Source organism: Notamacropus eugenii, chromosome 4 (assembly GCF_028372415.1).
Source record: "Notamacropus eugenii isolate mMacEug1 chromosome 4, mMacEug1.pri_v2, whole genome shotgun sequence".
NCBI classification, from domain to species: Eukaryota; Metazoa; Chordata; class Mammalia; order Diprotodontia; family Macropodidae; genus Notamacropus; species Notamacropus eugenii.
In genome coordinates, this window is record NC_092875.1 from 106661916 (window position 1) to 106688266 (window position 26351).

Below are 26351 nucleotides of genomic sequence, written 5' to 3' on the forward strand. Positions count from 1 at the left end.
ATTATGTGCTCTCACCACAATATAAGGGTCTTGTACGGGAGAGTAAATTAGCTTTAGGAAAAATGAATTGAGACAAAGTACAATTTGTCGTTTTACAAAGGTCATCCATTGACAACAGGGTGTCATGACAAGATCACTGACTTTGTGCTGGAATGCTTAATCTGCTACTTATTACTTGGTCATTTTGTGAGCAGAACCAGAAGAACACTGTGCCCACTAACAGAAACACTAAGCAATGATCAGCCATGAACGACTTCGCTCTTTTCAGCAACAGAATGATCCAAGGCAATTCCAAAGGACTCATGATGGAAAATGCTGTCCACCTCCAGAGAAAGAACTAATGTATTCTGGCTGATATTCTATTTTTCACTTTCTATATTTTTTATATGTGGTTTTCTTCTTTTGGTCTGTTTCTTCTTTCACAACCTATTATGGAAGTATGTTTTATATGACTATATGTATGTGTGTGTGTGTGTATATGTGTGTGTGTATACACATATATGTATATAACCTATATCAAATTGCTTAATGTTTTAGGAAGGGGAGAGGGGAGGGAGAGAGGGAGAAAAATTTGAAACTCAAAAAAATTTTTAAATGAATGTTAAAAATTCTTTTTGTATGGAATTGGGGAAAATAAAATACTGTTTTATAAAAAGAGATAAAGAATTAGGTAATTTCTCTTTCTGCTGTATCACAATGAGGTAGTTAGACAATATGACTTCTAAGCTCCCCTCCTTTTCTAAACCCTATAAATTTGGGAGTTAATCTCTAATACCAAAGATGAGAACATTTTAAGGCCCCAGAATGGTGAAGCACCTTAAGGCCATGCCATATGTAGTTCAGGAGAAGGAGCTAGGAATGTTTTAATCCGGAGAACTGAAGAGGCAGGGCTCCACAGGAATTGTCTTCAAGTCTCTGAAGGGTTGCTGAATGGATGGAGGACTTAGATTCGCTGTCCAAAAACAGAACAGGTCACCTAGGAAGAGGGTGTACTCCCCCTTGGTGGAAAGCTTTATGCAGAGGTTAGAAAAATGCTTGTCTGGCGTGCTATAATAGGTTAATTTTTTGTCATATGTATGGTTTGAATTAGATAGCAGTGTCAAAGTCCAATAAAAATGAGAGCTACTGAATTGTGTGTAAGGATCTCTGTGGGCTACATGTTGACTTAGAAAACCACACATGTGTGTGTATCTATACACACACATATGTGTATATATTTGTATGCAGAGACATATAAAACATACATATACATATATTTGTATGTGTGTATAAATATGTGTTATGTAAATATATACTTCTGTGGGTTGCATATTGACTTAGAAAACCACACGTGGTTATATATACATATATAAAATATACATTAAATATATTTGTAGGATGAATTAAACTATGTGGATATGTATGTATATGCATGTGTGTATCTGTATACGTATATATCTGTGTGTATATATATATATACATATATGCAAATGTACATATATATTGTGTATATGTTATATATTACATGTATATATTATATATGCATTTTTTTATTACTCTTCCTCCTCCTCCTACTACTATATCAACACATTAAAATCGGATTGAAACTTCACCTGGCTCAGGCAGGGATTGGGAGTAATGTGGGTTGCATATGGCTTCTAGGTGACATGGCTCCCCAGAATTAAATGGTTCAACAGTGTCCTAAGGTTTGACTAGACAGTCAGAAAATTCTCTTGATCTCTATGCCTCCCTTCCCCAGCCCCTAAGGGAGCTAATACTTGGCACTTCCTGCTCTAGAGTTCCCCCTTTGATTAATGACTGTCCCCAGCAAAGTCAATAAGCCCACTAGACCCGGCCAGCACCAAGACCTAGCCTAGGCCCCCAGACCATGCTTCATATCCCTTCCTACCAGCTATCCAGATCACATTGCCATCCCCTTACCATGCGAGGCCTGCTCAGCCCCACCCCATGCCCCAGCCCCATCTTTCTACCTCTGCCTCAGGGAAGTCTTCAAATCAATATTATCTCCCTCAGCTCCTCCCTCCACTTTCTACCTCTTGCTCTGGGCACAGTTTTCAAATCAATACAACCATTCTTTCCAGAAAGGGTGTGTTGCTTGGCTGCCCTAAGGATCAACTCACCATTCATCTGATTCCCTAAACATTCCCTGGTCATCCCTCCTATATAGGTTGTCTCTCCCTATTAAGATGTAAAGTCCTTGAAGGAAAGAACTGATTCATTTTTGGATTTGGGTCCCCAGCACTTAACATAGTATTTGGCACATATTAAACACAATTTTCATTCATTCATTCATTCATCCATCCATTCATAGCTAACTAGGTCCCTTCCAACTCTGAAATTCTGTGTTTCTGTGAAAGTTGCTCTGGTTGGATGTCTTAGAGGCAGTAAACAAACAGGAACACCCAAGCAGCCAAGAAATAGAGAATCTTTCCCAAAGGGCTGCAGGTCATAGACCCAGCTGATCTAATGGGTGGATTTTTTTTTTTAAACAAAACCCATACAAACACATTGACACCATCCAAGAGCCAAAGTGTTTGTTCCATAGCAGCTGGAATCTGGCCTCCACATTTGGAAATGAGGAGAGAACGGATGGGGGAAGTGCTGGGGAGAACACAGCTCTTAGTCGGGATTAGCCAGGGCTTGGCCTGAGCTCCACATCACTGGTGGGCCAGGAGAGGCAGCTGGATGATAGCAGAGGATCACACACAATGGGCCAAAGTGTCCAAATTCCGGCTGAGTCACCATCCAGTCCTTGGAGGGGAAAGCGGGAGAGGAACATATCCTGATCCCACAGAAAAGACCTGGAAGATGTTACATGGCAATGAGGAGGACATTAGCAAATTAAGAAAAGCCCACCCTTCTTTGGTACTCTGAGGTTTACAAAGAACAACATGAATTAGAACTAGAACATCTGAGTTCAAATCTCCCAGTTATTTCCTGTGTGGCTTTGGAGTTTGGACAAACCAGTTTAATTTCTCTGTTCTTGTTTCCTTTATCTATAAGAGAAGGTGGCTGAACTAAATAAGCATAATATTCCCATTTTACAGATGAGCAAACTTGAGGTACTTAGTTTCAAGTTAGCTGAACTAGGTAAGTATTTTTTATTATCATTTTGCAGATAAGCAAACCAAGGCTCCCAGTAATGCACCATTCTTTCAATAAGGTCCTTCCCAAGCATGGGTCCTGCTAACCAACAAGTATCAATCAACTGATCGGGATTAAATATTTTCAACATTAACAATTTTGTTCCAAGGGAAAGAAAAGGAATAAACATTATTTAAGTGCCTACTCTGTATGTATCAAGCACTGTGCTAAGCACTTTACAAGTATTATCTCATTCGATCCTAGACTAAGGATGCTCACCAGGAGCTCCTAGTACATCAAAAAATGTGTTCTGGTTAGGGAAGAGGGGAAGGGGAATTGAGGGAAATCAGAAAAAGAATAGGCCTTAGGACCAGAAAAAAATAAAAGTAGATAAGTGTGCTAGTTATCCAAGTTCAGCAGACACATTTTGATGTAATGGTCCCTCATACAGCTCCAGCCATCAATTAAATAAATAGATTCTGTTTTTAAACTGATGTTTCAGCAGGAGTTATCTTCTCATCAGCTGCACTGGACATTACCAGGGTATGCATTCATGTCACCCTGGAAAGGAGCGGACACTTCTCTCTCTCTCTTCCTCTCTGCACAATGACCATGTCTGAACCAGGAACACAATCTGACGAAGGATTTTTTAATTTCTGTATTTTTTTAATTAGCTGCAAAGTTTGCAAGCTTAATGAGTGAAAACATCATGATTAATTGATTGGTCACCAGCATCTCACCTCTTTGCCTACATAGGCCTCTCACAACAACCCTGTGAAATGAGTATTGAGAATATAGCAAGTTCCTTTCCTCTCCCCAGAGCATGTGGAGTCATTCATCAGAAAACAGCCTCCTGCCCAGGATCCCATGCAGTTTTTTGCAGAGGAACCAGGCAGGGAATGTCTGTGCAAACGTCAAGGACTGGTTCTCTGTAGTTCAGGGTCCCCTTTTCACAAGCTTCTTTTCCCCACCCATCTTGTACCCACTGTACAAATATTAGCACCCCCATTTTACAAAAAATGAAACCTGCTTATGGTGACACAGCTGGGTAACTTTGGAACAAAGATCTGAACCCTGACCACCTGTCCCTTGCAGGTCAAGTATTTTTTTCCACTATGTGTTTTGTCCCCAAAGTACCCATGTAGCTGTAATGTATTTGAAACTAGACAGTATACACGAATTTTCTTGAGTTATCTCCATGTCACTCTCACTTATGATCTTCCATCTTTTATGACTCTCAGACTATAGTGTATTTACAATTTCTCAAAATATTGGAATTTCTGGGACTTTGCAATAAAACTGCTTACATGATTCTTCCATGTGGTATGGAGGTAGCCATGAGATTTTCAAATCTCACTTATATTTGATAGGTCCTACCAAGCTGGAAAGGATTCCAATAGGACTCTGGCAGTAGATTCTGGCTCTGTTGTCCTGGGATCAGCCTGGCAAAGTGCATCAAGGCTTACCACGTCACTAGGGAAGAAATATTGGAGGAGAAGGGGCATGGCAAAGCATGAAATGTGTAGCGATTGCCATCTACATAGGTGTTAACGAAATTTGAGCTGTTTCATGTTACAAAAATACTCAGTGATTTAGATGACTAGTGGAACAAGATACTTGAAGTTTAGACTACTGTCCCAGAATATTCAGGTTATCAGGCCATCTTACCTCTTCAACATTCCCCTTAGTGAAGATATCATTTTAATCCATCCATCAACAAGCTTTTATTATAAAACTACTAGATATCAGGTACCCTGCTAGGAAGATACAAGGAGGAAACCCAAATGGCCTTTGCCCTCAGGGACTTTAATTTCCTTCAGGATAGACAATATGAAATAATAATAGTTAATATCTCTACAGTGCTTTAAGGATCACAAAGCACTCTACAAATATCTCATTTGATCCGCATGACCACCCTGTGAAGTAGGTGCTATTATTTTTCCCATTTTACAGACTAGAAAACTGTGTCAAGGAAGGTTAAGGGACTTGCCCAGGGTCACACAATCAGAACGATGCATTTCAGGTCAGGTCTTCCTGATTCTAGGGCCAAAACTCTGCCCTTGATATCGCCCAGTGGTCTCACATATTAATATAAACAAAAAGAATACAGATAAATTCTGGAGCAGGCACTAGCAGTTGGGCCACTTGAAGTGCTTAGAATGAACATCCCTTGTTTTCCTCCCTTTTAAACAAGAGCAAAGTGAACAAGTGAGGGCGTGAACTCCAAAGGTGCCTGGGAGGTTCCTTATCATTGCAAGCCAGGGACCACCTCCTGATAAAAGTGAAACCCCTGTTAACTCTATATTCTCTGAGTCAGTCACAAGATTTTGTTGTGGAGAAACAGTCTGCCCTATGGCTCCACAGGATAAGAAGCTGCCTGTGTTAACGCATGAACGTTTAGCTTTACACCACTGGATATACACCAACTCTAAATTTTCAATGTGAGTATTTAGACCTGGGAAATGAATTGCTAAAAATCAGGGCTTGATCCGTTGTTTTGTTGATTGTCTAAGACTTACGTAAGAAGGAAATGAAGAAAATGTTAACACGGCAGGCTAAACTTTCTGTGTTTTCAGTAATATAGTTATTAAACATTTAGCAGCAACCCATGGCTAGAAGGAACCTTAGATTGTGGAATGTTAGAAACTGTTAGAGTCGAAAGGAACCTTAATCCATCCAAACCCCTACATTTGATTGGAGAAGAAAATGAACACCAAAGAGGGGAAGTTAACTGGCGTTACCCTCATGGGCCTGCCTGAGATGGATCACCAAGGCCTGCCTGAAATCATTCTTTCCCCAGGATGGGATCTCCATAATCTTTCTGGGGATACTTTCCACTCTACATAAAGCAGATTATCTTTCATGCTAAGTTAGATGTGACTGACATAACTCTGCACTGTAAATAAGAAAGATAAAGTGTTCTATAATAATGGATTTGTGCGTATTAGTGAGCGTGTTCTGAGCTGACCCCTCCTATTGACCCAAGCCTAGGCTGAAAGATATGGAGGGTAAAGTTGAAGGAGATGTGGCTTGGCTCCAGCTCATCAATGGCTTTGGGAAAACTGTATTGTTTCCCCAAAAAACAAATACTGGGGTTTAGGTTTTTTCTACGGTCCACCAGAGTGGTCATCATAGGTTGTGGCCTGCACCAAGTCCCTGAGTCTTCTGTAAAGTCATTCATCTCAGCAACTAACCTCCCTAATTACCCAGGGACATGAGGATCTGAATGTTCTAATTCTGGAATGTTCCAGGTTTCTTCCAAGCCCGCCCTGGCCTCATACCTCCAGGAGTGGCTTGAAACCAACCCATTCTCCAAAGCCTCAGGGAGCTGCACCACCCAACAGAAAGTCTTTTATTCCCCAGAATCTTCTTCCACAGTTAGCATGACTGGACACCCACAAAGTAAAGGGATGGATAACATTAGAAATGCAGGACAACAGAGACCAATCCTGTTTATCTGTCCTTGTCTCTTTGCCTCTGTCTGTCTCTCTCTAGAACACATCCACACAAAAACACACCCAGAGTAGAAATAATAGCTGTATTTATGAACAAAATGGAAAGAAGGAAGGAAGGAAGGAAATGAGCATTTATTAAGTGTTATTAAGCCAGGCATTGTGTTTAAAAAAAAATTTAGTTGTAAAAGTAGGTAGTGTGGGGACACTTAGGTGACTCAGTGAATAAGACCTGATTTTAAATCCAGCCTCAGATACTTACTGTGTAACCCTGGGCAAGTCACTTAACAACTATTTGCCTCAGTTTCCTCAATGGTAAAATGGAAAAAATGATATCCCCATTTTCTCCCGATTGTTGTAAGAACCAAATGAAATAATATTTATAAAGTATTTAGCATCGTGCCTGGAACATACTAGCTGCTATGTAAATGCTAGTTATTATTATTGTCTATTAGTGCAACAACTATGGGGGAAACTAGTTTCCAATTTCCTTGTGATGTGTCCCAATTTCATAATTTATGAAACATAGGTCAAAATTTTTATATTGTTTTTCAAAAAATTATTTTTCACATAGTTGTTTGTAAGAAGTATTGCTTTGAAAACCTAGAAGAAATAGGAATTTTAAATACAGTATTGAACAAAAATCTGAGCTATTCCCATCTCTCCATAAAAATTGTCCTCTGATACCTCATTATGGTGAACAGATGACCCTGTAAAAGTTGTGTCAGGAAAGAACAAATTCCAGCAGAGCCTACCACAACCAAAAGGCTTCAAGTACTATTCCAGGATCCTTAGACACGAAAACTAACCTTGCTGATTTAGAGAGACTTTGTCAGAAGTCAGGCAGTGGAGAAGAGGATATTTTTTTCAGCCACAGCAAGCCATCAGAAAACCATTTACTGAGGTTCAGGCAGAGTATCCACACTGATGAAACCATGAAGTGCGGAAGTCTCAAGCTATTATTCCAATGGTTATTTAGTCTTTCAGACACGTTTGACAATTCACGACCCTGAGGTCATCCACACTGTCCATGGGGTTTTCCTGGCAAAGCTACTGAAGTGGTTTGCCATTTCCTCCTCCAGGAGACAGAGGCAAACAGAAATTAAGTGACTTGCCCATGGTGACACAGTTTTTAAGTATCTGAGGTTAGATTTGAACTCAGGTCTTCCTGACTCCAGACCCAGTGTTCAGACCGGGCAGCTTTATGTAGCTGCCTCCATCATCCCAATGATTATATTACTATTGTAGCAAAACCATGCTTAACTAGCTTGGACCCACTGAAGTCTCTGGTGCGTGAGGTTTTCATCCCTTTTGGGTTCAAAGAGAATTCCAAAATGTCAGTCCTAGAAAGGACTATAGAAATCATCTAGCTCAATCCCTTCATTTTTAAGACTCAGGGATAGCAGAACCATAGTGTTTTGACTCTGCAGCACAATGCTGTACTGTAAAACTGTACAATGTGGATGATAGTCATTGTAAAGTGATTAGCACTGGGTCTGAACATAGTAAATGCTATATAAATGTTAGCTATTATTGTTTTTTGGGGCAGCCATGTGGCACAATGGATAGAACATAGGGCCTGGAGTCAGGAAGATCTGAGTTCAAATCCAGCCTCAGATACTTACTAGCTGTGTGACCCTGGGCTAGTCACTTAATGCTGTTTGCCTCTGTATCCTCATCTGTAAAATGAGCTGGAAAAGGAAATGGGAAATCACTCGAGTATCTTTGCCAAGAAAAACTCAAATGGGGTCACCAGGAGTCAAACACAACTGAAAATGATGAACAATAACAACAAAAATTATTATTTTTATTATTACTTATATCCATTTGCCATGTCAGTGAAAATCTTCCTGAAATGCATGAATCCATTCTTCTGACTTAGTAAGCATAACATGGTGAATATAACTGAACATTACTTGATCATACAGGATCTCTAAATTATTCTGAGTACTTCATAGGGTTAGGGACATGAAAAGCTCTCAAAATATTAATGTTGGGTGGTATAGACTTGACCATAGGTAGTCATAGGTAGTCAGTGCAGAAGACTGGATTAATGGATATAAAAGGAAGAACCAGAGGATCATGGATTCTGAATTGATAAGGGTCTCTAATCCCTTCCCCTGCAGACTTGCTTGACCTTTGAAGATGAGGAAGCTGAAACTCAGGTAGGTTGTCATGTAGGTAGTAAACATTCAAGGCAGCTAGGCAGTGTGGTACAATAGAGTCCTGGGTCTGTAGTCAGGAAGACCTCAGTTCAAATCTGGTCCTAGATACTTAGCAACAATGTGACTCTGGGCAAGTCACTTAACTTTGCTTGCCTCAGTTTCCCCATCTGTAAAATGAGGATGATAATAATAATAATAGCACCTATCTCCTAGGGCTGTTATGAGGTTCAAATATTTGTAAAGCTTTTAGCACAGCGCCTGGAACATAATAGATGACCTAGAATTCTGTCCTCTGCACCAAACTGTTCCCTCCTTTCTGGGACGTCCCCTTAAAATTGTTGTTCTTTTTAAACAACCAGATCCTGAATAGCATCTTACATTCTTGTCTTTTTTCTCAAAATAAATTCAATTTGTTGCATATAAGTGCCAATTCTGGACAATATAGATGGTCCTGGGAGCTTTTGTGCTTATTCAGTTGCTTCAGTAGCGTATAACTTTTCATGATCCCATTTGGGATTTTCTTGGCAAAGATACTAGAGTGGTCTGTCATTTCTTTCTCCAGCTCATTTTACAGATGAGGAAACTGAGGTAAATAGGGTTAAGTGACTTGCCCAAGGTCATACAGCTAGTAAGTATCTGAGGCCAGATTTGAACATAAGTCTTCCTGACCCAAAAATATATATTCCTAGGCAATATCAGAGGAAAGAAGGGAGCATATTGCAGAGACATCAGCTGAAGGAAAGGTATGCAAAATGAGGCTAGCTGAAGAGGGTGGAATCAGATTGTAGAGTCCTTGAGTTCCAGACTAAGGCAAGTAGAGGTTAAGTCACACAGCTAGCAAGTGTCTAAGGCCACATTTGAAGTCAGGTCTTACTGACTCACAAACTTTATTCCTACACAAAAGCAAACTAACAATAACAACTGACCTCCGCACAAAGTGAGCACTATTTTTGCTTACTGTCTTCTTCTGATGTTTTATCATGGTAAGGAGATGAACCGGGGACCTCAAAGACTAGTAGAACACAAACTCTGGCAGACTGGAAACCGGAAATGCTTCCAATGTGGCCCAAGAAACAGAATCTTCTCACACCCTACCATATAGAATGCTACTGGCCTTCCTTTGTACGTGACACCCCATTTCCCACCTCCAGGCGTATGTATTGGCTGTCTCCTTTCCCTAGAACATTAGTACTCTAAACTCCTCATCTTAGAATCTTCAGATCTTAGATCTTCACATCCAAACTCAAATTCCATCGTCTTCAGGAGGCCTTTACAAGTTCCCCCAGATGCTAGTTGTTGCTCGGTCATGTCCAACCCTTTGTGACCCTGTGGACCATTGCCTGCCAATACTATACATGGGGTTTCTGGGATGGTTTGTCATTTCCTTCTCTGGTAGACTAAGGCACACAGAGGTTAAGTGACTTGCCCAGGGTCACTCAACTAGTGTCTGAGGTTGGATTTGAACTTAGTTCTTCCTGACTCCAAGCCCAGCACCCTATCCATTGAGTCATCTATCTGCCTCCTACTACTCTCATCTTTAAGATTACCCCTCTGCTCCCCTTTTTATATCTTGAATGTATGTAGTTATTTACATGTTGTTTTCCCAATTAGACTGGGAGTTCCATGGGAGCAGGTATTTTTAGTGTCTCCTTCTGTTTCTGCCTGTCTTTCCCCTTCAACCCTTGTTGTAACAACATTAGCAACAACAATACAATACAATACAATAACAACAATTCAATAACAAGAGTAATACTTAAGTCAACTGACAGAACATCCATACCTGACCATGTACACCACATACTACATCTGTGGTTCCAACTAAACAACCTTTAATATTGGCTAGAAACTCTCTTGTATTTTACACTTGAATCATGTATGAAGCAAATATTACCAAATGTCTTTTAAATCTGAAAAGTTTTTGTCCAAATGGTAGAACCATGATTAAGTTCAGCCAAATGCAAAAATCTTTTAAATAAATGCACCTCAGTTATGGTCCCAATATCAAAATGAAGAGAGTAGACATGGAAGGTCTTAGGACTCTTTAGTCTTTTTTTTAAAAAAATATTTATTTAATGTATTTAATAGGAATGTATGCATAGAACCTATATAAAACTGGAAACAGATAGCATTTTCCCTTATGAGTCTTTTGGAATTGTCTTATATTCTTGTATTGCTGAGAAGGCTTAAGTCTATCAAAGTTAATCATTGCACAATGTTGCTGTTACTGTATATAATGTTCTTCTGGTTCTGCTTACTTCACTCGCATCATTTCATGTAAGTCTTCTCAGGTTTTTCTGAAGTTCACTGGCTCACCATTTCTTACGGAACAATAATATTCCATTAAATTCATATACCACAACTTGCTCAACCATTCCCCAATTGATGGGTATTCCCTTGATTTCTAGTTCTTGGCCACCACAAAAAAAAAAAAACAAAAAACCAATTTATAAATATTTTTGTACATGTGGGTCTTTTTCCAATTTTTATTATCTCTTTGGGATATAGACCTAGAAGAGGTATTGCTGGGTCAAAGGGTATGCACAATTTTATATCCCCTTGGGCATAGTTCCAAACTGCTTTCCAGAATGGTTGGATCAGTTCACAACTTCACCAGCAATACATGTGTTCCAATTTTCCCACATCTTCCCCAACATTTATCATTTTCCTGTTTTGTCATGTTAACCAATCTGATAGATATGATGTGATACCTCAGAGTTGTTTTAATTTGCATTTCTCTAATCAACAATGACTTAGAGCATTTTTCATATTACTATGAATAGCTTTATTTTCTTCATCTGAACACTGCTTGTTCATATCCTTTGACCATTTATCAATTGGGGAATGACTTGTATTCTTGTAAATTTGACTCAGTTCTTTATATATTTTAGAAATGAGGCCTGTATCAGAGACACTGAGTGCAAAAATTGTTTCCCAGCTTTCTGCTTCCCTTCTAATCTTGGTTGCATTGATTTTGTTTGTGCAAAACCTTTTTAATCTAATGCAATCAAAATTATCCATTTTGCATTTCATAATGCTCTCTATCTCGTTTGGTCATAAATTCTTTCATACTCCATAGATATGACAGTAAAACTATTCCTTGCTCTCCTAATTTACTTACAGTCTCGCCCTTTATGTCTAAATCATATACCCATTTTGATCTTATCTTGGTACACAGTGTAAGATGTTGGTCTATGCCTAGTTTCTGCCATACTGTTTTCCAGCTTTCCCGACAGTTTTTGTTAAATAATGAGTTCTTAATCCCAGAAGCTGGGGTCTTTGAGTTTATGAAACAGTGGATTACTATAGTCATTGACTACTATGTCTTATGTACCTAACCTATTCCACCACTCTGTTTCTTAGCCAGTACCAAGTAGTTTTGATGACTGCTACTTTACAATATAGTTTTAGTTCTGGTTCAGCTAGGCCACCTTCCCTTGCATTTCTTATCATTGTTTCCATTGATTTTCTGGACCTTTTGTTCTTTCAGATGAATTTTGTTATTATTTTTCCTAGCTCTATAAAAAATAATTTTTATTAGTTTGGCATGGCACTAAATAAATAAATTAGCTTAGGCAGAATTGTCACTTTTATTATATTAACTTGGTCTACTCATAAGCAACTGGTATTTTTCTAATTACTTAGATCTGACTTTATTTGGGTGAAAAATGTTTTGCAGAGTTGTGTTCATATAGTTTCTGGGTTTGTCTTGGCAAGTAGAATCTCAAATATTTTATGTTGTCTACGGTTAACTTTAAATGGAATTTTTCTGTCTCTTGCTACTGAATTTTGTTAATAATATGTAGAAATGCTGATAATTTATGTGGGTTTATCATTGTCTAGCTTCTTGGTCCAAGTCTGTGCTTCTCTCTGCTCTGATCAGCAGATATGGCTTGTTATGTTTCTAAAGGGACATGGCCCCTGACCTCATTCCCTATAAAGGTAAAAATGAATAAAGGCCACCTCCTATTCAGAGATTAAAAACTTGGCACCAGAGAAAAAATTTGGAGTAGCAAAGAGCCTGCTGAAATCAGTGGAAAAGACATAGACCAAGGATCAGTCAGGCTACTATGTCATAAGAAGTCATCTCAGCCTAAGAACCAGGAACTGATTTGATAAAACAGATCATCAGAGCAGGACAGAAGCATGAGTTGTTTATGGCTCCTGGATTTCTTTCAAGGTTCATTACAACCTGATCACATTCTATCCATATTGCCCTACCTCTTACTTTCTGTGGCACAATGGAAAGGTTACTAGGTTGGATGTCAGGAGGCCTGAATGCTAGGCCCCATTCTCCCACTGTGATAATCTGGGCAAGCCACTTAACCATGTAGATGACCACTAAGTCTTCACATCTAGGCCTTGTCTCTCTTCTGGGTTCTGGTGCATTTATCAGTTAACTTCTGGATAACTCTACTTCAATGTGTCACAGAAACCTCAAACCCAATGGATCTAGAATATAATCATTATCTTCCCCTGAAATCTACCCCTAACCCTAACATCCGTATCTCAATAAAGGGAGGTCAACATTCTTCTAGTTACCCAGCTTCACAACTTCAGAGTCAATCCTGACTCTTCTCTTTCCTTCATCTCCCCTGTTCTGCTTTTCTTTGTAACCCTACTGCTTAGCCCAGGGCCTGATGCATTTTGTTTCGTTGTTTTTCAGTCATACTCAACTCTTCATGACCCCATTTGGGGTTTTCTTTGCAGACATACTGGAGTGGTTTGCCATTTCCTTCTCCAGTTTATTTTACAGATGAGGAAACTAAGCCAAACAGGATAAAGTGACTTTCCCAGAATCACACAGCCAGTGTGTGTCTGAGGCCAGATTTGAACTCAGGAAGATGAGTCTTCTTGATTCCAGGCATGGCACTCTATCAACTGCACCATGCACCTGCCCACCTGGTACAGGATAGGCCCTTAATAAATATTCTTTGACTGACAGATTGATCACAGCTCCTCCCTCCTCCCCCAACCATTACATTGAGATGCCACTGAACTCAGTGAGCACCAAGTCAGAAATGCTTTAGACAACATAACTCCCTAGTACAGTCAACAGTTGGTAACTCAGAAAAGCCTGAGCAAAGCTCTCAGTAAAGTCCCTTGTCTGGCCCCTGGTCACAATGGCCCCTGGGGTTTATTAGGGAAGAGATTTGCTGATATAAGGCCTAATCATATTTATGATGTTAAATATGTGAGTTCAGTGCCATTTGGCAGCTTCTCAGGGCCCTGAAGATGTAAAACCAACCTGAGAAATGGTTCCTGAGAATCAGAGTAGTTAGTTCTCAAGGGGTAAGATTGTAAAGAGCTAGGAGTCACTTAGAGGCAGAAACTCTCTTCTGTAACTAGGGTCTTCAGGCCTGTCCCCCACTTCTTTCCCTTCTCTTCTCTTCTCCCCTTCTCCACCTCTCCTCTCTTCCTTCCTTCCTTTTTCTTTCTTTCCTCTCTCTTTTCTCTCCCCTCTACCTTTCTTTCTTTCTTTTCTCTTTTCTCCCCTCCCTTCTCACACACACACACACACACACACACACACACACACACACACACACACACCAGGTCCTCTCCCATTTTCCCTTCACCACAATGAACTCATCTTTTAATCTCTTCATGCTACTGATTCTAACAGTCTAATTTGACCTGAGTTGTTAATGGCCGCTGGTGGCTTCATGTTCAGTCCTTCATAGATCATCATTATAACAGGGAACATTTGTACATTTCTTTGAGCTTGCCTCATCTCATTTCACTCTTACCATAACCTTGGCAGGCAGGAGGTCCAGATGTTATCATCCCCACTTTAAAGATAAGAAATCAAGAGGGTAAAGATCCTACCACTATCAGTTGGCAAGAGTTCATACAATCCATACCTCATGTCCTTTCTCCACCATGCAACAACCTCCCTCTCTTTATAAATACACATTTTAAAGGGAGGTCTTCAATGTCTTAATCCAAAGATCTTAGCAATGTGGCATTACTCAGCTTGAGACAGGGCCAGTAATGGAGATATTTGGGGCAGGGGAACCTCTTCCAGAACTTCTAAAGTCATGCCTACTTGGCTTAATAACAGCTCAGATTTAAGGCTGGCAAAGCCCTTTTCTCACAAGAGCCCAGTGGAGTAGATGGGCAAATGCTATTAGCACCAATTTATAAATGAGGAAACCGAGACTGAAAGATTAGTGAAGTACCTGGCACAGAATGAGAGCTTAATAGTAAGTACTTAATAAATATTTATTGACTTGAAATGACTTGGCCATATTGACATAGCTTATAATAATAATCATAGCTAACATTTATATAGCACTTGCTATTGCCAAGCATTGTGCTAAAAGCTTTACAATTATTATCTCATTTAATAATTACAACAACCCTGAGAGGTAGGTGTTCTTATTATTCCCATTTTAAGTGAGATAACTGAAAGTGAATTGGCCAAGGTCACACAGCTACTGTATCTGAGGTTAGGTTTGAACATGGACGGGTCTTCCTGACTCTAAGAACAGCAAGGTGGTGCAGTGGATAGAGCACAGGGCCTGGAGTCAGGAAGACCTGAGTTCAAACCCTGCCTCAGATACTTACTAGTTGCCTGGTTGCCTTGGTTTCCTCCTCTGTAAAATGAACTGGAGAAGGATATGGCAAACCCCTCCAGTATGTCTGCCAAGCAAACCCCAAATGGAGTCATGAAGAGTTGAACATGACTGAACAACTTTGTTCATTGTGCATTGTGTATTGTGCCACCTAGCTTACTAGTAACCATCTCAAGTTGGATTTGAACCCAGGTCTCCAGAATCCAAGTCCAGCATATTAACTACTATACTATGTTGCCTCTTGGTGGCTTAAGATTAAGCCTGGCCATAGATAAGACAGTTAGGGTGTGTGTGCCTTCTACTTGGTGAACATCTCATTGTTCTTAAAAATCGTCATGTGTTTTAAGTTGCAAAAGATCAACAGACTTCTAGTATATATGATTTGAGGATTAAGAGGGCTTTAGGAATGTTCTGAGCAAGGATGGAAGGAGGAATGCACTAAGTCTTCATGTACATTTATTGATCAAGCAATATGTATTTATTAAGCACCTACTATGTCCCAAGAGTCAGAGCTCCAAAGTCAAAAATTAAACAGTACTTACTTTCAAAGAACTTAGATTCTATCAAAGGAGACAATACATGTGTGTGTGTGGGAGGGGGGAATGGGCCTCTAATCACTCCTGTCACATAAGTATATTCAAAATAAAAGGAATGGGTGGCTGGGCAACATTATAATAATAGCATTTACGTAGCACTTTAAGTTTTTCAAAATGTTTTACATTTATTATCTCACTTTATTGTCACAACCACCCAGGCAAGTAGGTGCTATTATTATCATCACCATTTTATAGATGAGGAAACTGATGCAGACAGGGTCAATGACTCACCCAGTCACATCACTGGCACCCATCTGAGGCTGGTTTCACACTCAGGTCTTCCTAACTCCAAGTCTGACTGTCGATCCACTCCATACCACTTAGCCACCAAGGAGCTAGCCCCAGAAGGATCAGGAGAGATCGTCCTCAGGTGACAAGGGAGCCAGACGAGACAGAACAGAAGGAACCAGCAGGGACCACAAGCAGCCTCTCACATCCCAGTTTGTGAGAAGAGATCACCAATTGTTTCTTTGACTCTGGTTAATCCAGAGATAGCATGTAATGAAAAACCTACTTTTGCTTTTGAAGAATCTGATTCTTTGACAAAGTTTCAAATCCCCTTATCAACCTCCCATTTACACATACATTCTTTCCCACCATCTTCCAATCTAATTGTTCATTAGACGATAGCTCCTAGTGGGCCAAGCTTGAGCAGAGGTCACGTTGACATTAGTCTATTGACCAAAAGTATTTATTGAACACTGTGAGTAAAGCAGTGAAGACATAATATAATCAATTACCCAATCAGCAATCATTTACTAAGTTATTACTATGTGTCAGGCTTAGCACTGAGGATACAAAGAAAAAGTAAGAAGGGCTTCTATCCTCAACATTCTAATGTGGGAGAACATAGTGGGCATCAGGAGGTCTGGGTTCTCATCCTAGGTCTCTTGCCAACTAGCTCTGTGATTCTGGCAAGTTCCTTAATCCTCCCTGAGCTCCAGCTCCAGTGATAGGAAACTCTCTATTTCATGCTTTAGGCAAGTCATGCTCCCACTCTGTAGCTCAGTTTCCCCATCTGTAAAATGATGATTTCCAAGGTCCCTCTCTAAACCCCTTCATCTTATGGTTCTAGGGCTCTTGTAAATAGAACTTTCTCCCAGAGGTGGGGTCACTTTTCCTGAATTCAGTCCTAAGAAAACAGGGCAAACAGACTCTTGCAGAAGCAACAGAAACAAAATCTCTTTGTCTCTCCAAACAACAATGACCTCATTCCCATATCATATGGAAAATGTTCAATCTAAATTATAGTTCTCTATCACTTAGAGCTCTGGAGCAGGTAAGGCTTTGAAGGTTCCCTCCCAGGTGCTTGAGTTTCAAACTATCTCCCCAGGAATTTTCTTCCAGCCAACACCTACAGTAAGTTCACTGATTCTTTAAGGATCAAATGGCCCCAATTCTAGTTTTCACTTCATTCATGTGCAACATCAGAGTCACAGATTATCAATGCTGAAAAAACCATAGGAAGGAGACAGGTTTGGGGGGTTTTATTCCCATTTTAGGGAGCTATAGGGAGAAACTTTTTAACCAACAAGTCATGGAGAAGTGGAATAACCACTGTCACCAGGTGGGCCATGAAGGGAAATTCAGTTCTTGTCTAGGTTGAACTCAGTGACCATCTGACTCTGAAATTCTTCAAATCCAGTCTAATTCTCAAACTTTATAAGGTAGGAAACGGAGGCCCAGATAGGTGAGGAGACTTTCCCAAAGTCTCACAGGTAGATGGCATAGTGGACAGAGCTCTAGGCCTAGCTAGGGTCAGCAAGACTGAGTTCAAATCCAGCCTCCAGCACTTCCTAGCTATGTGGCCCTGGGCAAGTCATTTAATCTCTGTCTGCCTTAGATTCCTTAATTGTAAAATAATAACACTTACCTTCCTGGGTTGCTGTGAGGATCAAATGAGATAATAATTTTAAAGCACTTAGCACAGGACCTGGCACATAACAGGCACTAAATACTTACTATTATGGTTATGATGATAAGAAGGAAGAGGAGGATATAGTGACAGCGCTAGGACTAGAACTTTATTCTTTGGTCAGACTTTCCAACACACTAGATAAGTAAGAGACTGATTTCATCCCCATTTTGTGCATAGGAAAACCACAGTTTTAAGTCACCCTCTAGGAGTCTGGGTTATTGGTGAAGTTCAGAACAGATTCTGATTTTTACTGGCTAGAACTGAGGATCAACTTTTCCCAGAGGTGGGGGATATATTGTGATTTTAGGGCTTCCTGGAAGATCTCCCTCCTCTAGATACCTCCTCAGAGTCCCCTGTCCCACTGTCTAAGATTTTATCATCAGATTGGGTGAAATTTCAAGCTTCAAGAAGGGTACAGGAAAGGTAAGCTGGGAAAAGTATAGAATCCTTTCCTGGCCCCTCATATGGAACTACCTTTCCCAGTGCATTTTTTTGCTTCTCAAATCAATCTGAATCTCAAGAAAAAAAGAAAATATTAAAGAACCAGCTGGTATTGATCCTCACAATAAACCTGAGAGGTGGGTACTCTTATTATCCCATTTTACAGATGAGGAAACCAAGGCAAACAGAGGTCAAGTGACTTGCCCAGGGTCTCATAACTAGTAAGTATCTAAGGTTGAATTCGAACCCAAGTCTTCTTGACTTTAGGCCAAGTACTCTATCCACTGCATCACATACTTTATATCTCCATCTGCGCTTCCCTCCCCCAAACTCTAGCCCAGAGGAGTACAAAGTCCTCCACCATGCTGTAGAAGTGTAATAAAGATGGGAGTAACTGATAGAAAATGGATCTGTTTTTACATATGACTACAATGAGGGAAGCCTTGAGGAAGTCTGGATCCATGATTTCGGTGGAGGAACTACTGGCAAAGGAGCTCCTTCTACCGAAGCAGACTTCCACCTCTTCTGCCACTCAGTCTCCAAGGTTGTCTGATGGTCCTACAAGGTTAAACAAACCACCCCATGGCACACAGCCAGCACATATGAGAACTTAGTTCTTGACTCCTTGGCCTTCTCTCATATCTACTATCCCACTTACACTATCTGTCCTACAAAATAACAAACACTTATTGAGCACTTACTGTGTGCGCAACACCAATCTGAGCTGCCTCATTAGAAGCTTGTGAGATCTTGTTAAATTTTTAGTCAAGAAAATGATGGAGAAAATTTGAATACTGAAAATTCAATGTAAAAGTATATCCTGTGCATACTTTCTTCAGAGATACAACAATGACTAATTTATTCATTGCTACTTTGAAAAATCTATTTTCAAATTTTGAGGGAAATATGGAACAGAAAGGAACTAATTGAATTACTTGTTCAACTAATATTCTTTATCACATAGATCCCACGTTAAAGAGAATTATCCCTCAGACAATGAAGAAAGCCAAAGATTAAAAAGTGAGCACTTGCAAGCTGAGGCTTCTAGCAGAAGCACTTAACAAACGTAAGGCAGACTTTTTGGAAGATTTACAACAAGGAAATAGTAAAAGAATTTCATACTTCAATCAAAAGAGCTTTTCAGATGTCATTCTCTTATTTCATTATGAAGGAGATAGTATTGTGCAGAAATACATTCCAAAGGAGTATTAAATTGATTTGCATTATGAAAAAAAATTGAACATACTGGTCATTTGGGAGGGGAGGTGGGCAGATGGCAACAAAAAATTTAGAAAAAATGCAGTCCCCGAACACAGTGTAATAGAAAACTGAGACCCAGAAAACTTGTCTATTATGGTTGAATAACTAATAAGGGTCAGAGCTGGAATTCACAGACGCATAGAAACTCAAGAGTAAGCAGGAAATTTAGATGTCACTTAATCCAACCTGACCCTGAACAAGAAATACTTCTTCATGTCCCTAATATGTGATCGCTCTGACTTGGATTGAAAACTTTCGATGAGAGGGAATCCACTAGCTCCCAAGGCATCCCAACCCATCCTATTTTTGAAGAATTTTAGCTGAAATCTATTTCTTCCCAACTTCTCTTCTCTAGTTCTGCCTCCTGGGCCAAGCAGAATGGGCCAAATACCTTTTCCATGGGGTAGGGTTCAAACTCAGAATCTCCTTAATCCAAGTCTGAGGTTCTTTCAATGACAGAATCCTCCTAGATCCATGGTGCTACTGGGGAAATAGTCTATACCAGTAAAATCCTGGATTTAGAGTAACGGCAACAAAATTTAGGTTCTAAAGTGGAGCAAATATGTGTCTACCTCAAAAGAGGCTTTGTGAGGAATGTGTTGAATCAATTTGAAAATAATTATTATCACAATAAGGTCATGACTTATATGACCTATTATCATTAGGACTGAGCATCTAGACCTTCTGGCCAAACTCTGGACCCTAGAAGGCTGGACATGAATACAACCTGGGTTTGGGTCATCCAGCCCAAAGCTGGGTTGGCCCCAAGCCTTAGTGATGAGGTGGGGCTGGAACTGAGGATTTCCAGGTAGTAGCTATTCCTGCAGTCTTTGCAACTGGAATAGACTTGGGGGTTGCCATGCTTCGGCAAACATTAACTCCTTTGATCTTCTGGAGAGCCCTGGGAAATGTACTCATCTCCAATTTATAGCTGAGGACAACCAAGGAGCTAATGACCTCACCCCATAGATCTCCACTCCAATTAAACCCCCTACCGGAGTACTTATTGTGCCCAGTTCTGGGCCATGCCTTTTGAAAGGACACCAACAGACCACAGGAGATCCAGAGATCTGGAGATTGCCTAGGGCAGAAATGATGTGAAGTTGTCCCAAACTCAAGGGGAGCTGAATCAATTGTGTTGTTGTCATGAGGCCAGTAGTTTGTTCTAATTGTCTCAACCAATGGTCTCTCTCTGGACTTTCATTTCTATATCAGACTGAAACTAATGTTGGCTCCATCACAGAGAGAAATAGTTCAATCTCATTTACCTAGCCCAGAAAAGAGATAACTGATGAGCTGCAAACTCTTCAGTGAGTGTAAGGGTGCCTACCTCAAGCATGTGAAGACTTCTCCAGGTGGAATGGAGATGGAAACAATTTGTTCCAATACGCATGAAGGAGGCTGAAGCAGGCTCTGTAGAGTGCTTAGAGCTTGGTCGGACATAGAAGACACTAAGGTCATCCAATGCATCCCAGGCCATCACCAGTCATCTTGAATTTTGTCTTGTCACTGGACAAGAGAATGAGACAGACAACTTTGTGCCTCATTTAAATCCAACTCACTCACAAGTCAAGATATCACCGTATGATGTCCCTGGTCCTCTTCAAAAACGAATGGTGAACAATAACAACAATAATCTTAAGACATAAGAGCTCACTCTGTTGTTCCTCAAATTGTAGGCCATGTAGTGTGCTCTGGCATGACATATCTTCACCCTCTGGAGAGCAGTTACCTGTACTGTTACCCTGTTCTCCCCAATTTCTGAAGGATAGAAGAAGTCTTCATAGCCATACTCAAGTCCCAGATTAAAGACTTTCACACTTTGCAGAAGTTCCCAAGAGATGCCAGTTAAGCAGGATTCCAAAGCTGTCCTTTGGTGGACCCAACTCTCAGACAGCAGGGTGTCCAGTCCAGCAGGCACTTTGGGTAGTGCTTCCAGGTCCTGTGAATGGAAGGTCATAACATGTCCAGCAATCATCCAACATATTACAAACAAATGAAGAGTAACGTAAGAGAGAATAAGGGAATAAGGGGTGTGGATTCTAGGTTTCTCATGAGACTTTCTATAAACACCTCAATGAAGTTAAAGCAGGTTTTCCTATTGCCTCAGGTGGATATTGTACTCAGAGGCATCTGTTCATTTCAGATCAATTTTTAGCCCATAGTCTGGTCAGTTTAGTTTTCAGTATATGGTTACGTCTTTACTGTGCCTGATGACTGAGGATAATCATGGCAGTGGGAGGTGCTTTTGAATTTAGAGAGTTACAGGCATTTCATCACCTGGTCCATGTAATGAATCCCTGAAGTCATTATGGAGGAGAGATTGTGGCCTTCTAAATTATAGCAGAAAGTCCAACAATGGTTTAATAACAGTCATGGAGTCTACTTTGGCAGCAGAGTGTGCTTCAGCCCATCTTGAAAACATAGCTACGATAAGAATATATTCATAATTACATATAGGCATTTGAGTAAAATTAACTTGCGTATGTTAATGAAAGGTCTCCAGCGGGAGAAGTATGCTGCTCTTTCTTTCCATTGGCTTCCCAACATTAAGTTCTCGGCAAATATGGCTGGTGACCTTTTCTCAATCCACTGGAACTCAGTAGCCTTTGACCCTATCAATCACCCTCTTTTCCTTGACACTCTTTTCTCTCTAGGTTTTTAAGACACCACTTTCTCCAGTTTCTCCTCTTGTCTGAGCCATGTCCTCCACCTCATCTGGGTCATACCCACTAACTGGAGGTGTCCCAGAGGGCTCTATCCTAGACTCTCTTCTCTCCTTCCTCTCTCCATACAATTTTCTTATCAGCTCCCATAGATTTAATTATCTCTGTGCCAGTGATTCTCAAATCTACTTATCCAGCTCTAATCTCTCATCTGACCTCCAGTCTCTCATCTCCCAACTGCCTACTAGATATCTTGAACTGGAAGTCCTGTAAACATTTTAAACTATGTCAAAAGTGAACTCATCTTTCCTACCAAACCTTCCCCTCTTTCTTACTTCCCTCTTGGGGTGGCTAGGTGGTGCAGTGGATACAGCACCAGTACAGGAGTCAGGAGGACCTGAGTTCAAATCTCACCTCAGACACTTGACACTCACTAGCTGTATGACCTTGGGCAAGTCACTTAACCCCAATTGCCTCATCCTGGGTCATCTCCAGTCATCCTGAGCAATATCTGATCACTGGATTCAGATGTCCCTGGAGGAGAAGTGAGGCTGGTGACCTGCACAGCCCTCCCTCACTCAAAACAAAGTCAAGTGCAAGTTATGTCATTATTTCTCTGACGACATGGTCTTCTTCAGCAACAAAGGAAGAACACACTTCCCTCTTACTATTCAGGGCATCATCAACTATCCAGTCAGCCAGACTGGAAACCTAGGTGTCATCCTTGATTCCTCACCTTTCTACCCCTCTCTGCTCCCCGTATCCAACCTTTTACCAAAGTTTGTAGATTTTCTTCTTAACATCTCTCACACTTGCTCCCTTTTCTGATACTGCCACCATCCTGGAAAGCACCCTCAGCACCTCACACCTGGGATATAGTAAAATTCTACCTCCCTCCTTATTCCAATCTACCTTCCATTCAGCTGTTCAGGTGATCATTCCTAATGTGCAGGTCACGTCCCGACTCAAACTCCAGTGGTTCTAAATCACCTCAAGAATTAAATATAAAATCCTCTGATACGAAAGCCCTTCATACTCTGACAATTCCCCATCACCACCACATTTCCAGTCTTATACCTTGCTCCCCTCTACCTAATCTATGAACCATTCCTTGCTGTCCCTTGAACAATTCAATAAGCAATTATTAAGCACCTACTATGAGGCAGCTAGGTGGTGAAGTAGAGAATGTAGGGCATGGAGGCAGGAAGACTCATCTTCCTCAGTCCAAATCTGGCTTCACACTAGCCACGTGCCCCTGGACAAGGTACTTCACCCTGTTTACCTCAATTTCCTCAAATGTAAAATGATCTGGAAATAGAAATTATAAACTACTCCAGTGTCTTTGCCAAGAAAACCTTAAATGTGGTCAGATACAACTAAAAATTGACGGAACAGAAACATGTGCCAGGTACTGTACTACGCCCTAAGGACACAAAAAGAGGCAAAAGACAACCCCTGCTCTCAAGAAATTCTTGATCTAACAGGGGAGAACAGGACATTCAATCTCTTACCTCTGGGTATTTTTTGTGGCTGTTCCCCAAACCTTGGAAAGCTCTCCCTTCTCATCCCAGCCTCTTAGCTCTCCTGGTTTCCTTCACATCCCAGTTAAAATTCCACCTTCTGCAGTATGCCTTTCTGTATCAGTCTTAATTCTAGAACCTTCCTTGAATTTCTTATTTGTCCTGTATATAGCTTGTATGCACAATTACCTGAGTGTTGTCTGCTCCCTCCCACTGCCCTTTCTGACACATGGTAAGCACTTAATAAATGTTTAATGACTTGACTGACATGAAAACATTGGTGAAGGGACTCATAGCCATGCCACAAGGTTGAAGGATGTGAGAATATTTACCCTGGAGAAGATCATAGGATCGTAGCTGGAAAAAACCTTGGTTATTGAGCCCAGCCCCCCTCCTCCTCCCTTTTTTGTAGAAAGAGAGGCCAAGTGAGATTAATTGACTTCTCAGAGGCCCATAGCTAGTAGGTGTCTGAGGGAGGAATCAAGCTCAAGTCTTCCTGAAACAAAGTTCATTACTCTATTAATTACAGAAAGCTTCCATGATCCTTCAGAAAGGTTGTGACTTGTCCCAGGTCACACAGCTAGTAATGGATTCTTCTAACATAATTTATCACTCTCCTCCCAACACCCAACATCCCTCCCCCCACACACCCTTCTACCTCCTCCCTTTAGGTGGACTTAACACCTCCTACTGGCTCTGCTAGCTTCAAGGATTAGATTAGTATATGGTTTGTATATATATGAGTATAAAATTTCCCAACTGAATTGCCCATAGATTCCAAAGAATGATTAGACTGGAAAATGATGTGAATGAGTCCCACCCATCTTTCAAGGTAGGCTCCCAGAGTCAGACTTTGGGTGGTCCAAGTTAAAAAAAAAAAAAAGAGCCCAGTGTATATATACTTCCCAGTCTCCTTAGCATTTTTTTTTTTAATAGTCTGAGGGTCTAAGGTTTCCCCAAGACATAATGAAACCTCACCACTGATTAAGGGAGGAAACTCTGATGGGTTTCTTCTTAAAATTGAGGAGTCCTAAAGACTAATTTTTTTTTGTGATTTCCTGCTATAAGATCATAGAAAAAATAGTTTCCTTTTCTATGAATACTGAAAGTTTACAAAGCACTTTGCCATAAAAATGATCCTTAGAAGTAGGTTTTGCAAGAATCTAGTATTATTAGACCCTTCCTATAGATGAGAAAACAGAGGCCCAGTGACTTGAAGAAAGTGGATCATCTTACAGCCCAAGTTTCCTGAGTACAACTCTTTCTGTTGGACTCCAAGGCACTGTGGAGTAGTGGGAAAACATTAGCACCATAACTTTCATAGAGAAAGTACTTAGAAAATGTTTACTGAATTGAATTGACAGACCATTAACCTATGTGAGCCAGAAGAAAGGGAGTTTTACTGCCTTCAATTAACTGATAAGTTACTAAGAAACTTTTGGTAACCTCAATCTGTTTAGATTTTATCTTCAGAACAACCCTGGGAGGTAAGTGCTATTGTTACGAATGCCACAAATGCTAGCTATTATTTAGGTTTCTCTGGTTCTTGTTCAACCCCTCTGACCATTACTTATCATTTTATTGGCTCCTCCTCCAGATCACACCCTCTGACCATTGGTCTCCCTCAGGATTCTGGGCAAAACATATGCTTGCCAAAAAGATTATTTTATAAAGAACTCACACAGGGCAAGCATTCACATGGTGATCAGAAGACACGATACCAGGACACTCTCAAGGGCTCTCTTCAGAACTTTGTAATTGATTGTGTGCCATGGGAGACACTGGCACAGCATGTTGTGCCCACATCAGAAAGGGTGCTGTGCTCTATGAGCAAAGCAGAATTGAAACAGCACAAAGTAAATGTAGGATGCACAAATTTAGAGAATCCACCCCAAATGTTCACAAGGACTCTCTGTGCCCAACCTGTTGGGGAGCATTCCGAGCTCATAGTGGTCTGATCATCCATAGTCGAACACACTGTAACTTGATTGTATCATAGTGATCATCATTTTGGTCCTCTTCTAATAAGGCGCAACCACCCAACTTCACTTGGTGATCTCATCAACTCCTGAGGATTCAATGATTATCACTGTACTCATGATTCTCAAATCTACCTATCCTGACCCAGGCTCTCTGCTTACCTTCAATCTCACATCTCCCAACTACCTTTCACACATCTCAAACTGGATGTCCAGTAGACATCTTAAACTCAATGTGCCCAAAACAGAATTCAGTATCTTTTCCCCTAATGCTTCCCCCTCTTCATCCTCCCAGTCCCTCAGGCTCACAAACCTAGAGTCACCCTGGATTCTTACCTCTTACCCTTGCTTTTCCAAGCTGTTTCCAAGGCCTGTTGATCTCACCTTTACAATGTCTCTCAAATATGCCTCTTTCTCTCCTCTGACAATGTCATCACTGTAGAACAGGCCTTCATCACCTCACACCCAGATAGTTGCAATAGCCAGCTGGTGGGCTTGCTTTCCTCAAGTATCTCCCCACTTGGATCTGGCCTCCATTCAGTCACTAAATTGATTTTCCTAAAGTGCAGGTCTGATCTCATCATTCCTCCCCTACTCAATTAACTCCAGTGGCTTCCTATTCATTCCAGGATCTAACACAAATCTTTTCTCCAGCTTTCAAAACCCTTCATAACCTTTCACCTTTTCCTTACCAT